Source organism: Cannabis sativa, chromosome X (genome assembly GCF_029168945.1).
Source record: "Cannabis sativa cultivar Pink pepper isolate KNU-18-1 chromosome X, ASM2916894v1, whole genome shotgun sequence".
NCBI classification, from domain to species: Eukaryota; Viridiplantae; Streptophyta; class Magnoliopsida; order Rosales; family Cannabaceae; genus Cannabis; species Cannabis sativa.
In genome coordinates, this window is record NC_083610.1 from 32,578,909 (window position 1) to 32,598,648 (window position 19,740).

The window sequence follows — 19,740 nt, forward strand, 5'->3', positions numbered from 1 at the left end:
GAGTCACAAGGCCCTCACTTTCACCGGCATTTGAAATCATTGCCATCCCCAAAATCCAAGAGATCCTTAGAAAAGACACCAAGACACTTGTCCTTTTTTCACTAGCTATTCAACTTGACTAAAAAGTTGATTACTTATAATAATATACAATAATAGTATCCTTTTTCGGCATCATTATAATAATTTAGTAGTCAATCTTTATTACTTAGTATCTGTATGTGTATTGCAGCTGTTCTCCTTAATTATTTGTGTTTTGGTAATTGGTCCAAATTAAAATATATATTTTCAATTAAGATGATTAAAATATTTTACAGCACCCCTTTAAAATAAATACATATGCACTTTTATTTATTTTTGATATCTAAGATAATTTTTTAGTTAAATTTTTTCTCATAATCATGTACGTTATAATTATTTAAGACATCCAACGAAATTTGAAGAAATTTAAAAAAATTTAACACGCTGAAAATAGAGTTTAAAAAGTATATTGCACACATAATTATTTATTTTATACGCGTGTGAAATAGACTATTTGAACGCTATTTTTTTATGTTGTAAATTACTCTAAATTTCTTATAATTTTGTAAAATATCTTAAATAACTATAACGTAAACGAATATATAAAAAAAATTAAACTAAAAAATTCTTCTGAATACTGAAATAAATAAACGATGCATTAATATATCTCTTTTTAAAGAGTACATCGCATAATCACCCAAAACAATATTATTATTAATAAATAGTGAAGAAGTCACGTGCTTCACATGTGACTCCAACTCACATTCTTTTTTATATATTTTTTTGCAAAGTACTTGCATTCTTTATGGGTAGAAATTTCACATTATTTTATTATGTTATTGAACATATTTTTTTTTTAGAATAATCAATAATTTTGTCTTCTGAATTTTCGACAATACTAATTTCGTTTCTTAAAATATACTACTTGTTAAAAATCATTCCTGAACTTTTATATTTATAGAAATTTAGTCCTGCTGTTAGGTACCATCCTATTATTCCGTTTAAATGATAATGTATCTTTGTAAATTAGTAATTTTACCCCCTAAACTTTGACAACTATCAAATCATACACCCTCAAAATAAAAATGAGAAAGATTAAATATTTTTTTTTAGTAAATATAAAATATAATTTATGTCTTAAAAAATCATTTTGAATGATTACGAAAATTAAAATTTTTGAAACTAAATAAGCGATTTAAAAAATTAGTTTTTTTATTAAAAATTTAATTTTTTTAAAAACTATCTAATTTTTTTTCTCCAAAAATCTAGATTTGTTTAAATAAACCTAATAATTTTTTTTATTTAATTTCTAACTTTTTTTTTTCAAAATAATTTTATATTTTTTATTGAATTTTTATTATTTTTTAAAATATGATTTTATAAATATAAATAAACTTGATTTTTTCTTCAAAAGAATCTTAATTTGTTTAAATTATTTATTGAATTTTCAATAATTTTGGTTTGATTTTTTAAGATACATGGTTATAAATAAAATAAAATTTGAAAATATTTTTTTTAAAGAATAATTTAGGTTTTTAAAGTAAACTGAATATTTTTTAATTAATTTAATATTTTTATTAGGTTCTTTGATAATATTTATTTATTTATTTGTTTTTTCAGAATTAACAGAATATTATAATTTTTAAAATTAATTTTTTTATTTAAAGGGGCAAAATTTTGTATTGGTCAAAGTTCAAGCGGTAAAAATGCTAAGAACCTAATAAAATGGGCATAATTATGTAACTGTTATATTTTAAGAAAAATTTGTAACAAGCCGTATATTTTAATTAAGGGGCATGATCATGTAGTGTTGAAAATTCAGAGGACAAAAATAATAATTATTCTATTATTTATGGTGGTTTTACGCTGCACCCTTCAAAAATTGGATATAGTGATGCACTTCTTTTGTCGTTTTAATATCCAGGAAGTTATTATTTTATTTTTTTACATGACGGTGTATATTGTGGTTTTTTAAAATATCCTGCAAAATTTTGAGAAATACAGAATAATTTATAATACATAAAGTAGTGTTCAAACAGTTTAATTCTCACGTGTATAAAATAAAAGAGGCACGCGTGCAATATACTATTTAAACTTTATTTTTAACACCTTAAATTATTTTAAATTTCTTAAAAGTTTACACGATCTTTTAAATAACTACTATGCACACTATGATGTAAAAAAATTTAAATTGAAATTAAAACTATTTGAATATCAAAAATAAAAACGAAATGCATTAATTCACCCATTTTCTAGCAGTGCACCATAAAATTTTCTTTTTATTTATATTGATGTCACAAATGTTATTAAGCAGGTGATAATTAATAAGTAACAATTTGATTGTTGCTAAAAAGATCATTAATTGGACGTTACCTTCCTTCACACACATTTTTACATCGTATTTTGAGACAACATATCACTTGTTGACTTATGGCATGGCGTAATGGCCCAGAGGAATTGTAAGGAATGAGTCAATTCCTATGCAATCCAACACACTGATCTTAGAACAATTACAAACCAGTTCGAACACTTAGAAAAACCGTGAGCAGTAATGCTCTTTTATTGAATCAATACTCTTGTATTTACAATGTGTGTCTAACTGAAAAACTAGTTACAAATGAATTGGACAAAGCTATTTATAGCTTTGTCATTTGGTGTCAAAATGGACAGTTAACGAACTTAACTGTCAACAGTTAAACTTAACAGAATAACCAACCATCAATCTAACAATCTCCACCTTGGTTGGAATTCTGGTAAGGCTAACTCTAATTACAAACAATAGACACAAAAAGAACTTTAAACTAGATTACAGACACTTGACAAGGATCACTGTTCTAGTTTGTAATCCTGAGAAGATTCAGACAATGTCTGAATTTTGCAGTTGGAAGAGCCTTGGTTAACATGTCTGAGGCATTCTCTGCAGTTGGCACTTTTGCCAATTTAACCTTTCCTTCAGCTAGAACATCTCTGATGAAATGTAATCTTACATCAATGTGTTTAGTCCTCTCGTGATACATCTGGTTTTTGCTCAAATGCAGAGCACTTTGACTGTCACACAGTATAGTGATGGCTCCTTGATTTATCCCCAACTCTCTAGTGATTCCCTTAAGCCAAATGGCTTCTTTTACAGCTTCTGTACAAGAGATGTACTCTGCTTCTGTAGTTGAGAGTGCCACTATGGTTTGGAGATTAGCTTTCCAGCTTATAGTGCAACAGTTTACTCTGAAAACCCAGCCTGACTGAGACCTTCTTGTATCGATGTCACCTGCATAGTCAGAGTCTACAAAGCCATTCACAACAAGTTCATTTCCATCAGGGCTGTACATTAATCCAACATCAGTAGTGCCTCTAAGATATCTCATTAACCATTTAACAGCCTTCCAATGCTCCATGCCTGGATTCCCCATGTATCTGCTGACAATACTAACTGCATGACTTAAATCGGGTCTAGTGCAAACCATAATGTACATAATGCTTCCAACCAGGTTTGTGTAAGGAATGTTCTCCATTTCTTTGGCTTCTTGTTCATTCAATGGAGACAAATTGCTAAATAATTTAAAGTGTTGAGCAATAGGTGTGCTTACTGGTTTTGCATCAGAAAAGCCAAAATTGCTCAATACTTTGTGGATGTATTCAGATTGTGATAGCTTCAGAGTCTTTGCTTTCATGTCCCTGAGAATTTCCATGCCAAGAATCTTTCGAGCATGTCCAAGATCCTTCATTTCAAATTCCCCACTAAGCATCCTCTTGACTTGAACAATCTCTTGAATATCCTTACTAGCAATTAGCATATCATCTACATACAAAAGTAGATAAACAGTGGCCTTTGTTTTTGATGATTTTACATAGACACAACTATCATACACACTCCTTTTGAATCCTGTTTTGTGTATGAAATCATCAAAACGCTTGTACCATTGCCTAGGTGATTGCTTGAGGCCATAGAGTGACCTCTTAAGCAAGCACACTCTGTCCTCCATTCCTTCTTCGACATATCCCTCTGGTTGTTGCATCAGAATTTGTTCCTCTAATTCTCCATGCAAAAATGCAGTCTTGACATCCATCTGTTCAAGTTCTAGGTCAAGCATTGCTGTCATGGCCAAGATCAATCTAATAGAGGTATGCTTCACCACAGGAGAGAATATTTCAGTGTAGTCAACCCCTTCTCTCTGTGTGTACCCCTTTGCCACTAGCCTAGCCTTGTACCTGCCATCTTTGTGTTTATATACCCATTTGCACCCGATTATTCTTTATCCTAGCAGTTTCTTAATCAAAATCCAGGTCTTATTCTTTTTAAGAGATAAAATCTCATCATCCATTGCAGCATTCCACTTCTCTCTATCAACTGACTTCATTGCTTCAGCATAGGTTCTTGGTTCATTGTTACACTGCTCAATGTTAAGAGCATAGTGTATAATGTCTGCAAAACCAAATCTCACAGGAGGTTTAATTTGTCTTCTCTGTCTATCTCTTGTCAGTTGATATCCCTGAGGTTCTGTAGTTATTTCTTCAGTCAATTCTTGTTGTTCTTCTTCATCTTCTTCATCAAAAATGCCCTCTTGAGTCACTGGTGTTTGATTTTCTCTGTGAGTTTCCCCAGCAGGCTCCACCTCAAACTCCAATTCATTCTCAGATTCATCACTGGTAGGTTTTGGTTGGGTTTTCATGACATGTCTATACACCTTGTCTTCCTCAAACACTACATCCCTGCTTATGATGTATCTATCCAAATTTCCAGCTTCAATACACCATAGCTTGTACCCTTTTACACCCTCAGGATAACCCAAAAAGATACATTTCTTTGCCCTGGGATCTAGTTTTCCTTGTTTGACATGTGCATAGGCTATGCAACCAAATGTCCTTAGGTTCCCATAGTTTGCAGGGTGTCCAGACCATAGTTCTATTGGTGTGTTTGCTTGGATTGCAGCTGAAGGACATCTGTTAATCAAGTAATAGGCTGTCACAACAGCTTCAGCCCAAAAATTTTTAGGCACACCAGAGTAGATTATCATGCATCTTACTCTTTCCAAGATGGTCCTTGTTGACCGAGATTTTCGGCAACTAATAAAATATGAATATAGTAATGAGCTGTAAGAAAGCGAGATGAAGACTTTTTACGTGGTTGGGGCGTTAATGAGCCTTAGTCCACGAGCCACTGATATTTATGGATATCTTTAATACAGATTCTACACTTGGGAGAATGTTTCTCTCTTTAATACAAAGAATGTTCTTGGTGAGTTTTTTCTCTGTTTGCTCTTAAGCAGCCAAGATTCTCCGACCCCATTAAATGAGCTTTGAGGGGGTATTTATAGTGTTTTTGCGGGGCAATCCCTAGAATTATACTTACATATGTGTCTGTAAGTATCCATAAAGTTGGGCATTTCCGATGAATATACCATGGGTGATGCATGGTCAAATCCCTAGGTGCTGTAGGGTTTTTATGGAGAATGTCCTTTTTGTCTTATGATTGACGTGACTCTTCGCAGAGTAGCCGTCACTAGACTTAAATGATCATTACTGTAGCGCTGCTGTTTGGGGGATGTGCCGTCAGACTTTATTGCGTGTACAGTCCCAACACGCTTCCTCCCATGCAACATTAAATGCGACTTGATGTCTCGGGAGAGACCTGACACATCCCGGAGTGTCTTTGAGCTATGCTCGCTTCCGGGAGTACCTTGTACTCCGGGTGCATCCTCCTGGACCCGTGCGAGTAACGCTTCCTGGTGTCATTCAAAGACAGTAGTTCTTCTCAAGTAATTTGATCCACGTGTCCTTTCCTGACTGGTCCACGTATATTGGGCGATTTTAGGAGCAACATTTACCCCCCAAGCCTTGTTTACTTAGTAAAAATAAACCAAGGCTTGTTCATGTGTCTCCGGTTGACTCCTCGTTTCCCCAGCTCGAGTCTCGAGCGCGTGGGGGGCACATTAAATGATGGTATTTAATGTGACAATACGTTTGTTCGTAGGAGTGTTTCCAGCCGCCTCCTCGATCTTACGATACGACGTGGGGCGCGTGAAGGTGTGTCTAATAATGGCATTAAATGCAGCGATTCACTTTTGCAGAGGTCGATTCGTTTCACGCCCCATGATTGATGCGGCGCATTGATGGTGTCAGGTGGATACTCAAACGTTTGCACCGCCTTAATGGCGGATTTATCTGGCCCGTTGATCTGCTGGGAATTCGAATCGTGCGTTCTCCCTACCGTACGATTGGTAGGTGAAGACGCCTGTTCCTCATGCATTTTTGCCTATAAAAGCCACCACCTTTCCTTCATTTCGGTTACTTTCCATTCCTTACCATTTTTGCTCGAATTTCTCAGAGAGAAAAATTCCTCAAAGTAGCACAAACCGTCTTAACACTTGAACATTTTCTGTAATCTTCCAGTGTTTGATTTCGCCAGTGCTTCTCAACTCTCGCTCAACCATACCCAGTACCCCCAGTTCATCAATCAATCTGTAAGTCTTTCGCATCTTTAGACAATAGCATGCTTACATTCATTTTGTTTGTTTTCTGGGTTCGCACTCAGAGATTTCTGGAGTGTGAGTGTTGAGCTCTTTGAGTTCTGCTCTTACGGTTTACTGTATTAGTTGTAGGCATACAGTTTTGTTTTAAGACGGCTGTGTATCCTTCGTTTAGCTTTTGCTTAGGGCATAGGAAGACTTTTTCTTTTCCTTTTTGCAAAACCACTTTTACTGTGATTTTACTGCACCCGACACTTGTTCAGGGATTCTCTTTCGAGTTTCCCAGGTGACACGTGTCCGGAGGGGGCCTCTTTCCAGCGGTTAGGGGACCCCCACTCCCTTTTTTTCTGGTTTAGGGTTTGATATGGGGCCTAACTGCTGGGTTTTTTTTCTTTTCGTTTTTTCTCAGAGCATATCATGTCTGCTTCTGGCTCAAAGTCCTCGAAGAAGAAGGGGAAGAGTATTGCCACCCTGGAGGAGGTTTCTCTGGGACCTGTTGCCCAGGAAGGGTACAAGTCCCGCGCCACTGGCTGGGAGGCGGCCGAGCTCCGATCGACCCTGACCTGCCCTCACCAGTTGGAGAACATCATTAACGTAGCTGGAATCAAGCCCTCTACCTCAGGGACCTTTCACCGGCCTCCCCGTGACTCGGAGACACCCAACCTCAACTATGATGGCTTCGGGGCTTGGAGTCAGACCCATCTGATGGCCGGTGCAATGCTCCCGCTCCAGGACTATTTTGTTGATTTCCTTGTATTTGTCGGCCTTGCGCCATACCAACTTATTCCCCAAGCATACCGCCTGCTCTCAGGCTTATTTATTTTTTATGCCGCACGCGGCTGGGGGTCTCCCAGCCCGGCGGAAATTTTATATTTTTACGAACTTGTATCCGTCCCCAAGAAAGGGGACAAACTTAAGGACGGTTTTTATGGGTTCCGGATCCACCCTGCTAACGAAGGGGTGGTTCCGTATAATAGGCAGACTCACGTTAAGGAGTACCGCCACCGATTTTTCTTCTCCTCCGGTTTTAGGGCCGTGGACCATCCGGAGCTGCTCACGGAGTGGGTGCGGATCCCACCTTACCAGCGGACGCTCACCACTCAGGCGTTCCTTCGAAGGGCCCAAGCCTTCGCCTCTTACGACCATGCCGATCTTGACGTCGGGGGCTTGGTCACCACGGAGAATTGTAGAAAGGCCAAACTTATCCTTTCTCACCAATCCGTGGATGACTCCAACCTTTCCAAGGTTATCTGCCCTAACGTGAGGGCGCCAGTCGCGGAGAAGGCCTTCCGGGATGAGCTTATCGCTACGGCAGAGAAGAAGTACCAAGATTATCTCTACCGGAAGGCCCAGGAGAAGGCGTATTCCAAAGGCCTCGTGCCGCTTCTTCGGGAGAGGGCTCCGTGTGGGGAGCCCGGTGGTGCGGAGGAGCCAAGCCATTGGCGGGAAGTCCGAAGCTAAATTTTTTGATAAGATACTTCAAGAAGAGATTGGAGGTCCTTCCGCCGGGGGACCTCTTCGTCTTGAAGGTTCTTCTGAGAACCAGACTTCCCGACCTCAGCCTTCAGTCCCCGAACCAAACTCGGGCGCTCCTGGTGCTAGCACTTCTGGTGCTGGTGGTAAGTCCCCTTTGATAATTCAATATGTCCCTTCTGTTGATGAATATACCAGTCGTAGGCCCATAGGGTTCGACGAGCGTCTCCGTAGGTTTAAGATGCCGTCGACCCGGTGGGGGGATCATTTGAAGGAGTTTTATTTTACAAACTTAGGAGATTACCTAGGTCGGTCCCGGATGGGCCCCGGCCCTCCGGAACCTATTCCCTTAGGTCCGTCGGCTTACATAGCGTCCAGCTGGTTTCGTCCCTCGGACAGTTATCTTGGAGATGATGCTGCCAGCATTAAAGTTCGGGACTTTGCTAGGGCCGAACTAGGGAGTCCGGGTAGGAGTAGTTTATTTGCTGCCCCTCCTTGTAAGTAGTTTCTCACGGACTTTTAACACTTGCTTGTTTTATTGGAACAGGTACCTCCATGGATGCCATCCTGGAACGGCTGGCTGGGGTCCATACTCCGGTGGCTCCTCCGGCTTTCACCCCCTCTCCCCCGGCCCCTTCCTTGAAGGTTTCTTCCGGCGCTCCTCCCGAAACCATCGACTTGGTGGATGACGAGGAGGTGCTTCCGGGAGAAGGCCAGGGGAAAGGGTGGGACTTCTCGGAGGAAGCCGCCGAGGGTGCTGGAGACCCTCAAGCTCTCCCAGTGGTAGCAGAGGAGGACGAGGAGGAGTCTGAAGTGGCTCTGATCCGCAAGCGCAAGGGCAAGATGATCGCCCAAGACGAACCGAAGAGGCCTCGGAGGGCCGATACTCCCGCTCATGGCCTAGACGGCGGGGTGTCTCCGATGGAGGAAAATCCTGCTCCTCCTCGCATTGAGCTCACCCCGATTCCGGGGGATGAGGCAAGGCAGGAGCTTCGCATAGCGAAACACAACTACGCTATGGACGAGTACTCCCGGGGATATGCCGATGTGGAGGCCCTTAGGAGAATTCTGCGATCGGAGGTTGAGGCGAGCATTAACCATCCGGACTATCATGATCCGTGGAACCTCAACCTGGATCCTTTGGCAGACTGGTTCCGCCCCCTCCTAGGGCCCACTCTGGCTCCTTTTGCCGCGGAAATGACCGGTGAGTTCGCCTCTCAGCTTACACGCTGTGCGCCTAAGCGGTTTGCCACTTGCGCTTCCCTGAACTCTATCTTCCAAGTCCAGGACCTCAGCCATTCCCTCACAGTGGTAAGTACTTTGCAGTTTCTTGCGTTTCCTTTATGGTGTTTGCATTTTGTTTTCTTCCTTTGAGAAATTTCTCCTTACGTCCCGTTATGGTTCAGCTTGCAGCTGAGGCTGGTCGCCTCTCCAAGAACATCATAAGCCATGGCTTCGCTCTGTCCGATTTTGGGGACATGAACGATGTCAAGAAGGTCCTCCAAGACCTTACTGCGGAGAGGCAGATCTACCAGGAGGCCGCCGAACGCCAGGAAGCAGCGGCCAAGGCTAAGGAAGAGAGGGCCAAGGCCAGGGAGGAGGAGGCCATCCGGAGGGAAGCTCAGGCGGAGGACATGATCCAGGCCGAGGCCCAGCGGAGAGGCCGGATGGAGGCCCATCATCAGGAGGAGCTAAGGGCTCAAACCGAGGCTGCCGAGAAGGCTAGGCGGGACCTTCGGGAGGCCAGGGAGGCTTTGGACGAAATGGCCGCCAAGGTGAGGTCTCTAGAGGAGACTCACCAGTCGGATATTGAATCCAAGGCCGCTCTGGCTGCGGAGTTGAAGGAGCTTCGGGACTATAAAGATCAGTCTATTAGGAAGGCCAAGAGGGCCGAGCTCCTTTCTCCCGTCTCCTGCGCCCGGTGCCCGAAGCGCTTTGATGATGGTGTCTATATGGCTTGGGCCACCAACGATCAGAGTATCAAGCTTTCTTTCTATCCCAAACCCGAGGACATGATTGCCAAATTTCGGGAGAAGAAGAAGAGACTTGATGCCGAGCTTGAGGCACGGATCGGACCTCGTCTTCCGCCGCGGGCTGACTGAGCTGCCCTATCATTGACCCAGATTGTACCCGTTCTTTTCATAACTCTTTTTTTTTCTTTGTACATACTTGCTGCTGCCTTAGAACAGTTTACTTACAGGCGGCAGCCTTTATTTAAAGGGGAGACAATTTGAGGCCTGTCCCCGGGCCATTTATATGTGTATGACCTAGCCTCCGGGCTAGGATATTTTTTTTTTATTTATATATATGTGCGATCTTTTTTCCACACTTTATATATTTCAACCTGTCCTTTGGCTCAGGATTTCATACTTACGCCTTTTATTTTTGCGCATGTTTTTGACCTGCCCTTTGGGTCAGGGTATTTTACTTAGCTTAACTCTCGCCCTTTGGGTCAGGATGTTTTACTTAGCTTGACCTGCCCTTTGGGTCAGGATATTTTACTTTGCTTAACCTGCCCTTTGGGTCAGGATGTTTTACTTAGCTTGACCTGCCCTTTGGGTCAGGATATTTTACTTAGCTTGTTTTTGTTTGTCCGTGCGGTATACCCTAGTACCCCCCTGAGTGGCATAGAAACTTTGTTTTTAAGGCACTCAGTTTTATTTAATATAGAGGAGGCATACATTTGGACGGTACAAACCCTTTGAACAAAAACTAAGTTTAATTCGCTACTGGTAGTATTTTCTGAGGTGATCGGCATTCCAGCTCTTGGGACGGTAGTTCCGTCCATTCTTTTCGCCTTGTAAGTGCCGCAGCCGATTTCTTCCTCGATTTCATATGGTCCTGCCCAATTTGGTCCAAGTACCCCCACTCCGGTTCTTGGGTGGCTGGGAAGACCCTTCTTAGGACCATGTCACCGATAGCGAATTTTCTGTTTTTAACCTTGGAGTTAAAATACTTGGTCACCTTCTTTTGATAAGCGGCCATCCGTATTTGGGACTCATCCCGGAGTTCTTCGACCTGATCCAGAGCTTCTTGGAGCAGGGCCTGATTGGTGGCCGGATCATAAGTCGTTCTCCTGTGGGATGGGAATAATGTTTCCACCGGGACCATTGCTTCACAACCGTATGCCATTGAGAACGGCGAGTGACCGGTTGTGGTTCGGGGGTCGTCCGTAGGCCCACAATACCCTTGGCAATTCTTCGTGCCGCTATTTTTACAAGCCGCAGCTTCTTTTTCAAGGTGACCTTTAGGATTTTATTGACCGCCTCCGCCCGGCCGTTTGTTTGAGGCCGGCTACCGCGGAGAAGCTTTTCACTACTCCGTGTCGGTTGCGTGTCGGTAAATTCCTCGCAATCAAATTGCTTTCCATTGTCTGAGACTATTTTGTGAGGTAAGCCGTATCGACACACTATGTTTTTGACAACAAAGTCCAACGCCTTCTTAGCGGTTATTGTCTTCATAGGCTCAGCCTCTGTCCATTTGGTGAAGTAGTCTACTGCTACTATTGCATACTTTACTCCTCCTTTTCCCGTAGGTAGAGACCCGATGAGATCTATGCCCCGTACCGCGAAGGGCCAGGGGCTTGTCATCAGCGTGATCTCATTTGGAGGAGCTCTCGGTATGTTCGCGTACCTTTGGCACGAGTCACACTTTTGGACATAGTCTATACAATCTTTTTTCATTGTTGGCCAGAAGTATCCCTGCCTCAATATTTTCTTTGAGAGGCTGGGTCCTCCCGTATGATCTCCACAGAACCCTTCGTGGACCTCCAACATGATTTGTCTAGCTTCAGGGTCCGATACACACCTTAAATAAGGCATGCTGAGTCCTCTCCGGTAGAGAATTTGGTCCATCATTACATAACGATGAGCCTGATACCGAATCTTTCGAGACGGTGCCCTCTCTTGGGGCAACTCACCCGTGGTTATGTATTTTATGATGGGGACCATCCAACTCGGGTTCTTGCCCAACCGTTTGTGTGGTCTCTTTTATTTTGATGCTTGGCTCGCCAAGCGTTCCACGGTACTACCCCCGGCTCTTCGATCTCACTATCCGAGGCTAACTTAGCCGGACGGTCCGCATGAGCGTTCTTTTCTGGGATTCTTTCTATTTTATAGTCCGTGAACTCGTGGAGCAGCTCTCGGACTATTGTTACATACGCGGCCATTCTTTCGCCGCGGGTTTGGTATTCTCCGGATACTTGGTTTACGACCAGCTGAGAATCGCTGTAGACTTCCACCCTTTTGGCTCCTACAGCTTTAGCCAATTTTAGCCCTGCTATTAGGGCCTCATACTCGGCTTCATTATTCGAAGCTGTGAAGTTGAATCGGAGTGCTGCCTGGAGCCGCAACCCAGTGGGTGATATCATAGCTACTCCGGCTCCCGAACCGTTTTCGTTTGAAGCTCCATCCACGAATACTCTCCAAGTGGGGATGGGTGGCTCCGGAGTATTGGCTGTTGCCTCGGCTTCATTACATTCGGTGATGAAGTCTGCCAAGGCTTGGCCTTTTACAGAAATCCGGGGCACGTAATGCAAGTCAAACCGACTCGGTTCCATTGCCCATTTGAGGAGTCTTCCGAGGCTTCGGGTTTCGGAGGACTTGCCGAGTGGATGATTGGTCAAAACTCGATTGGATGGGCTTGGAAGTATGGTCTCAACTTCCGTGATGCCATCGGAGGCGTAATACTAGCTTTTCAATGACCGGTACCTTGTCTCGGCCCCTATCATGCGTTTACTAACATAGTACACGGGATGCCGGATCTTTTCTTCCTCCCGACCAATGCAAGACCGACAAGATGTTCGGAAACAGCCAAGTAAAGGAACAAGTCTTCTCCAAGGACGGGCTTTGATAGGATAGGAGGTTTTGCCATATGGTCTTTTAACCTTTTGAATGCCTCCTCGCATTCGTCCGTCCATTCGAACTTTTGGCATTTCTTCAGTATGTTGAAGAAGGGTATGCACTTGTCCGTGGATCGTGAGATAAAACGGCTCAACGCGGCCACCTTTCCGGTCAAACTTTGCACGTCCTTATGTTTCCTGGGGGATGGCATGTCCAAGAGAGCTTGGATTTTCTCCGGGTTCGCCTCAATCCCCCTTTGGCTGACTATGAAGCCCAGGAATTTTCCCGACTTGACTCCGAAAGTACACTTCTTCGGATTGAGCTTCATGTCGTATCTCCGGACGACTTCGAAACATTCTTCTAAGTCGTCTGCATGGCTATTGCATGCTTTGGATTTGACGAGCATGTCGTCTACATATACTTCCATGTTTCGTCCCAGGAGGCTTTTAAACATCCGGTTAACCATCCTTTGATAGGTTGCTCCGCGTTTTCGATCCGAAAGGCATGACTAGGTAACAGTATACCCCCTTATCGGTCCTGAAGCTAGTGCACTCCTGGTCTGCCGTATGCATCTTTATTTGATTGTACCCAGCATAGGCATCCATGAAAGATAGCAGTTTAAATCCGGAGGTGGCGTCCACCATCTGGTCAATTCTGGGCAACGGAAAGCAGTCCTTTGGGCAGGCTTTGTTTAGATCTGTGAAATCTATGCAAACCCGCCAAGTTCCGTTCGGCTTGGGCACCAGGACCGGATTGGCCAGCCATTCCGGATAGTATACGTCGCGGATCATGCTGTTGGACAAAAGTTTATCCACCTCTTTCTCTAAAGCCTCGGCTTTCGCCGAGTCGAGCGGGCGTCTCTTTTGTTGTATAGGAGGCATGTCCGGGTGGACATTGAGGACATGGGTGATGACATGAGGGCTGATGCCGGTCATGTCCTCTTGGCGCCATGCAAAAACATCAATGGCGCCCTTCAGTGTTTTTATTATTTTATTTTTTTCCTCCGGATCTAGGCCTCTCCCTATCCGGAGTACTTTGGTGGAGTCGTCGTCGCACACTGGGATCTCTTCGACGTCCTCCATTGGTTCTACAACCCTTTCGGATCCTATACGAGGATCCAACTCGTCTTCTTCAGCCTTCTCTACTTCAGGGGGCCCCCGGACCATGAGTACTGGCAAGTGGGTGGCAACGTTGTAACATTGCCTGGCCTCTCCTTGGTTTCCCCTCACCGTTCCGACTCCGGCTTCCTGAGTAGGAAATTTTAGGCATAGGTGTCGGATAGAAGTTATTGCACCAAAGTCGACGAGGGCCGGTCGGCCTAAGATTGCGTTGTAGGCTGTTGGACAGTCTACCACCACGAAGGTGCAATACTTAAACGTGCTCTGTGGAGTGTCCGGGCATAGGGTAACTGGGAGCCTGACTTTTCCCATCGGGATTAGAGTTGTCCCGTTAAACCCTGTGAGCTGCGATCCGCTAGGAGAGAGGTCCCGGTCGGTCAACCCTATCGCAGTGAAGGCCTCTTTGAAGAGCAAGTTCACGGAGCTTCCATTATCAATCAGGACCCTGGCCACCACTTTATTTGCAATGGGGGTCTCTATGACCAGCGGGTCGTGATGAGGAAAACGCACCGTCTTGGCGTCTTCTTCCGTGAACGTTATGGGTTGGTCCATTAGCCGAGGCCTTTGAGCTGGGAGTTGAGTGACCTCCCACACTTCACTGTGCCTTGCGGCCTCGGCATATCTCTTTCGCTCCTTTCGAGTGTTTCCTCCGATATGGGGACCTCCGGAGATCATGGCTACCCGTCCATTAGGCCGAGGCGGTAGTCCGGGTATATGCTGGGTGTCACCTGCGGGAGCAGCTGGAGGCAATACTCCTGCTGTACCCCCTGGTGTTCCCGAAGGCATGCCCCCGGCCACCTGCCCCGGGTTAAGGTGGGGTAACCTATTCTTGATCCACTCATAGAGGTGGCCCAACCGGATCAGATTCTCAATCTCATCTTTGAGATTTTTACACTCGTTGGTGCTGTGGCCGATGTCGTTGTGATATTCGCACCTTTTGCTCGGATCTCTCCGGGAGCTGTCCCTGTACAAAGGCTGGGGTCTCCGGTAATGCGTATTCTGCCTTGTGGCAAAATAGACACGTTCCTGAGAGTCCGTGAGCTCTGTGTACTGGGTGTATTGGGGTGTGTACCCCTTCTTCTGGCGCTTCTCTCCCGTTCGGGTGCTGCCCTTGGAAGACCTCTTGCTTCTAGACCCTTGAGTGGGGCCTGTTAAGCTAGCGGTTGGGGCAGCCTGTGAAGGAGCCCGTCCGTTCACCCCGGACGGATTGCCGTAATGGGAAGATGCCGGGGGCAGAGCTTGCCCTTGGTTGTACCCGGGAGTGGCAGAAAACTGTATGCCACTAACCGGAGGGGTCGCGGTCGGGACAGTACCCGAGGGCGATACTCCTGGCATGTATCCAGCCATCCCGGTTGGATAATAGCCTCCGTAAGCCACGATCTGGGCTTCTTCGAGGTTAATATATTTTTGGACTCGCTTCTGGAAGTCCTGAAGGCTAGCAGCGCCTTCTTGCTGTAATTCGTTCCAGAAGGGAGTCCCAGTACGGATTCACCGCTTGGAGAAGCGCAAGCTGTTGTCCGTCGTCAACCTTCTTGGTCTTCGAGGCTTCCTCTCGGAACCTCTTGATGTAATTTTTCAAAGTCTCGGTGGGTAGTTGCTTGATGTTAGTCAAGGCACTAACTTCCAAATTGACCTTCCTAGCGGCGACAAATTGTCTCCGGAAGTTGGTTTGGAGTTTGTTCCAACATCCCACCGAACCTGGTTCTAGTTTCTTGAACCACTCCTCCGCCGAACCGCTCAGAGTGAGGGGGAAGCATAGGCACTTGGCGTCATTGCTGACCCGCATGACTGTCATGACTCGGTTGAATCGTGACAGGTGATCGCTGGGGTCGGAGTTCCCAGTATATGCCGCCATTTCGGGCATTTTGAAGTTTTTAGGGAGCTCCGCCTCCAGGATATGCTTGGCGCAAGGCTCCCGGTCCTCACTGTCCGAGTCGGAGTCATCTCCCTTCTGCCTTCGGGAGACTCGGGCAATATCTTTTCGAAGGCTGGCAAGCTCTGCCATAATCCCTTCGTTTACAGTACCCGAGGAGACTTCGGGTCTGTATCTTTTTTGATCAAGGTGATCCCGGAGGTCACCTTGATTCCCATTGATTTGATTTCTCAAATCAACGGGTGGACATCTCTGTCCTCCTCTTCCTCTACCCCCCGGTTTCTGGTGCACGGAAACGCTCTTTCGGTCCCCTCGATCCTGAGGGCCAAGACTCCCTCTTCGGGGCTTGCCCCTCTGCGGACCTTTCCCTTTAGGGAAATCTGAGCGGACCTTGCGCGGATCCTGCGCCTTTTTCTTCCGACCAGGGGCAGAAGTAGGGTTTTTTGTTTGGTTTTCCTCAGCAGGGTGCCTTATAGGGCTAGGTTCCCTAGGCCTTTGCTGCTGGGAATTAGGCGAAGACGTAGCTGGCTCCTCCTCGAGTCCAGCGGCCATTGCCTTGGGATGCACGTGAATGCCAGCTGCCTCCATGGCTTTTTGCATGGCTAGCATCACCTCATGCATCTTTTGATTTTGCACTTTCTGAGCTTCGATCTCAGCTTCGTGATCGATGGCTTTTTGTCTGAGGAGCACCAGCTCTTGGTAGCTTCCATCATCGTAAGCGTATTCGTCGAGGTGTTCCTCGTGGTTTTCATCTGGAACTTCTTCCTCGGACTCCTCCGCTGCCCTCGAGGCTACATCCTCTTCATTGGGATCTTGAGCGTCTTCTAGAGGGCGAGGGTGACGTGTAGCTCTTGTCTCCACCATTGTTATGAAGTTAAATGCTTGTTGCGAAGCAGCTTTCCTCAGCTCTCAATGAAAGCACCAAAATGTTGACCGAGATTTTCGGCAACTAATAAAATATGAATATAATAATGAGCTGTAAGAAAGCGAGATGAAGACTTTTTACGTGGTTGGGGCGTTAATGAGCCTTAGTCCACGAGCCACTGATATTTATGGATATCTTTAATACAGATTCTACACTTGGGAGAATGTTTCTCTCTTTAATACAAAGAATGTTCTTGGTGAGTTTTTTCTCTGTTTGCTCTTAAGCAGCCAAGATTCTCCGACCCCATTAAATGAGCTTTGAGGGGGTATTTATAGTGTTTTTGCGGGGCAATCCCTAGAATTATACTTACATATGTGTCTGCAAGTATCCATAAAGTTGGGCATTTCCGATGAATATACCATGGGTGATGCATGGTCAAATCCCTAGGTGCTGTAGGGTTTTTATGGAGAATGTCCTTTTTGTCTTATGATTGACGTGACTCTTCGCAGAGTAGCCGTCACTAGACTTAAATGATCATTACTGTAGCGCTGCTGTTTGGGGGATGTGCCGTCAGACTTTATTGCGTGTACAGTCCCAACACGCTTCCTCCCATGCAGCATTAAATGCGACTTGATGTCTCGGGAGAGACCTGACACATCCCGGAGTGTCTTTGAGCTATGCTCGCTTCCGGGAGTACCTTGTACTCCGGGTGCATCCTCCTGGACCCGTGCGAGTAACGCTTCCTGGTGTCATTCAAAGACAGTAGTTCTTCTCAAGTAATTTGATCCACGTGTCCTTTCCTGACTGGTCCACGTATATTGGGCGATTTTAGGAGCAACAGTCCTGTTTAGTCTTTCAGCTAGACCATTCTGCTGTGGGTTTCTTGGCACAGTTTTGTGTCTAGCAATCCCACTTTGTTTGCAGAATGAGTTAAACAACTCAGAACAGTATTCAAGTCCATTATCAGTTCTGAGCTTTTTAACTTTCTTCCCTGTTTGAGTTTCTACCAGTATCTTCCATTCTTTAAATGTACTCAAGGCTTCATGTTTATGTTTCAAAATTGATACCCAGACATATCTAGAATAGTCATCAATTATGGTTAGAAAGTACCTGGCTCCACCTCGAGACACAATTCTGGAAGCTCCCCAAAGATCTGAATGAACATAGTCTAGAGTGCCCTTTGTTGTATGTCTCCCTTTCCCAAACTTAACCTTGGTAGACTTACCCAAAATGCACTGCTCACAGAAATCCAGATCTTGTAGGGCATCTTTTCCCAACAGTCCTTTCTTGTTCAACACTTCCAATCCCTTCAAGCTGACATGTCCTAGTCTTTTATGCCATAGGGACATTGAATTGGTTATTTCCTTTGAAGCTACTGAAGCCAGGTTGCTTGAGGTGATTCCTTGTAGTACATACACTCCATTGATCATTGAACCCTTCATCATTACCATTGATCCTCTTAATACCTTGAGAATTCCACCTTCAACCCTTATAGAACACCCTTCTTTGTCTAACATTGTCACAGAAATCAGATTTCTCTTAATGTCTGGCACATGTCTAACTTGATGAATTTTCATAGTGGCTCCCCCTGATAATTGCAATTGTACAGATCCAATCCCAACTATTGAGCATGATCTATTATCCCCAAGCCTCACAGTTCCACCATCAATTTCCTTGTAATTAAGGAAATGTTCTTTATCTGGACATATATGGAAAGAACATCCAGAATCGATCACCCAATTTGACTTCACAGAGTCATTGGTTACCACCATTACATCAGCACTTTCATACCCTTCATCTGAAGCTACATCTGCATTTCCATACCTTCTGTGATCTCCTTTTTTCAATTCTGGACAATCTTTCTTTAGATGAGAAGTTTTGTGGCATATGTAACATCTTTTCTTGAATTTTGACTGAGTCTTTCCCTTGTGCATGTTCCCATGGTTCTTGTTCTCCCTTTGATCAAATCTTCCTCGAGATACCAGTAAGCCATCTGCAGAATTCTCTTCCTTCAGTTCTTGTTTCTTTTTCAACTCCTTGGACATCAAAGCACTTTGCACTTCTTCCAATGTCAGAGAGTCCCTCCCAAACATCATCGTATCAACGAAATGTTCATAATTATCTGAAGGTAAAGAATTCAAGACAATTATGGCCTGATCCTCATTTTCAATCTTGATGCCTATGTTTTCAAGATCGAGGATTATCTTGTTGAAATCATCCATATGATCTTCAACTGATTTTCCAGATTGCATCTTAAAAGCATACAGCTTTTGTTTCAAGAACAGTCGATTGGCTAGGGACTTTGTCATGTACAGACTTTCCAGCTTGTTCCATAGGCCAGCAGCAGTCGTCTCCTTCGACACTTCTCTCAGGACTTTGTCACCCAAACAGAGTATAATGGCACTGTGTGCCTTATCAAGAATCTCAGTCTTCTCCTTCTCTGTTCTTTCCTTGATGTTTTCTTCACCAAGTAAAGCCTCCTGAATCCCTTGCTGCACTAACAAAGCTCTCATCTTCACCCTCCACAATCCGAAATCATTCTTGCCTGTAAACTTCTCCAAATCGAACTTCGCATTCCCCATTGCTGCCCTGGATGTTCTTCACGTTTGATCACGCTGAGCTTGTCTCTTCAAGACTCAAGAACCCGTCCAGCTCTGATACCAGTTTGTAAGGAATGAGTCAATTCCTATGCAATCCAACACACTGATCTTAGAACAATTACAAACCAGTTCGAACACTTAGAAAAACCGTGAGCAGTAATGCTCTTTTATTGAATCAATACTCTTGTATTTACAATGTGTGTCTAACTGAAAAACTAGTTACAAATGAATTGGACAAAGCTATTTATAGCTTTGTCATTTGGTGTCAAAATGGACAGTTAACGAACTTAACTGTCAACAGTTAAACTTAACAGAATAACCAACCATCAATCTAACAGGAATGAAGCAAGGTACGAGAAAATATAAGCTCAGGGAATCTCAGGAATAGCATCAATGATCATAGGAAAGATAAGGCACCTATATGTGATGAGGCCTAACTTATTGTTGGCTCAAATAGCTGACCTACAGAAGGTAACAACCTGTCTTAC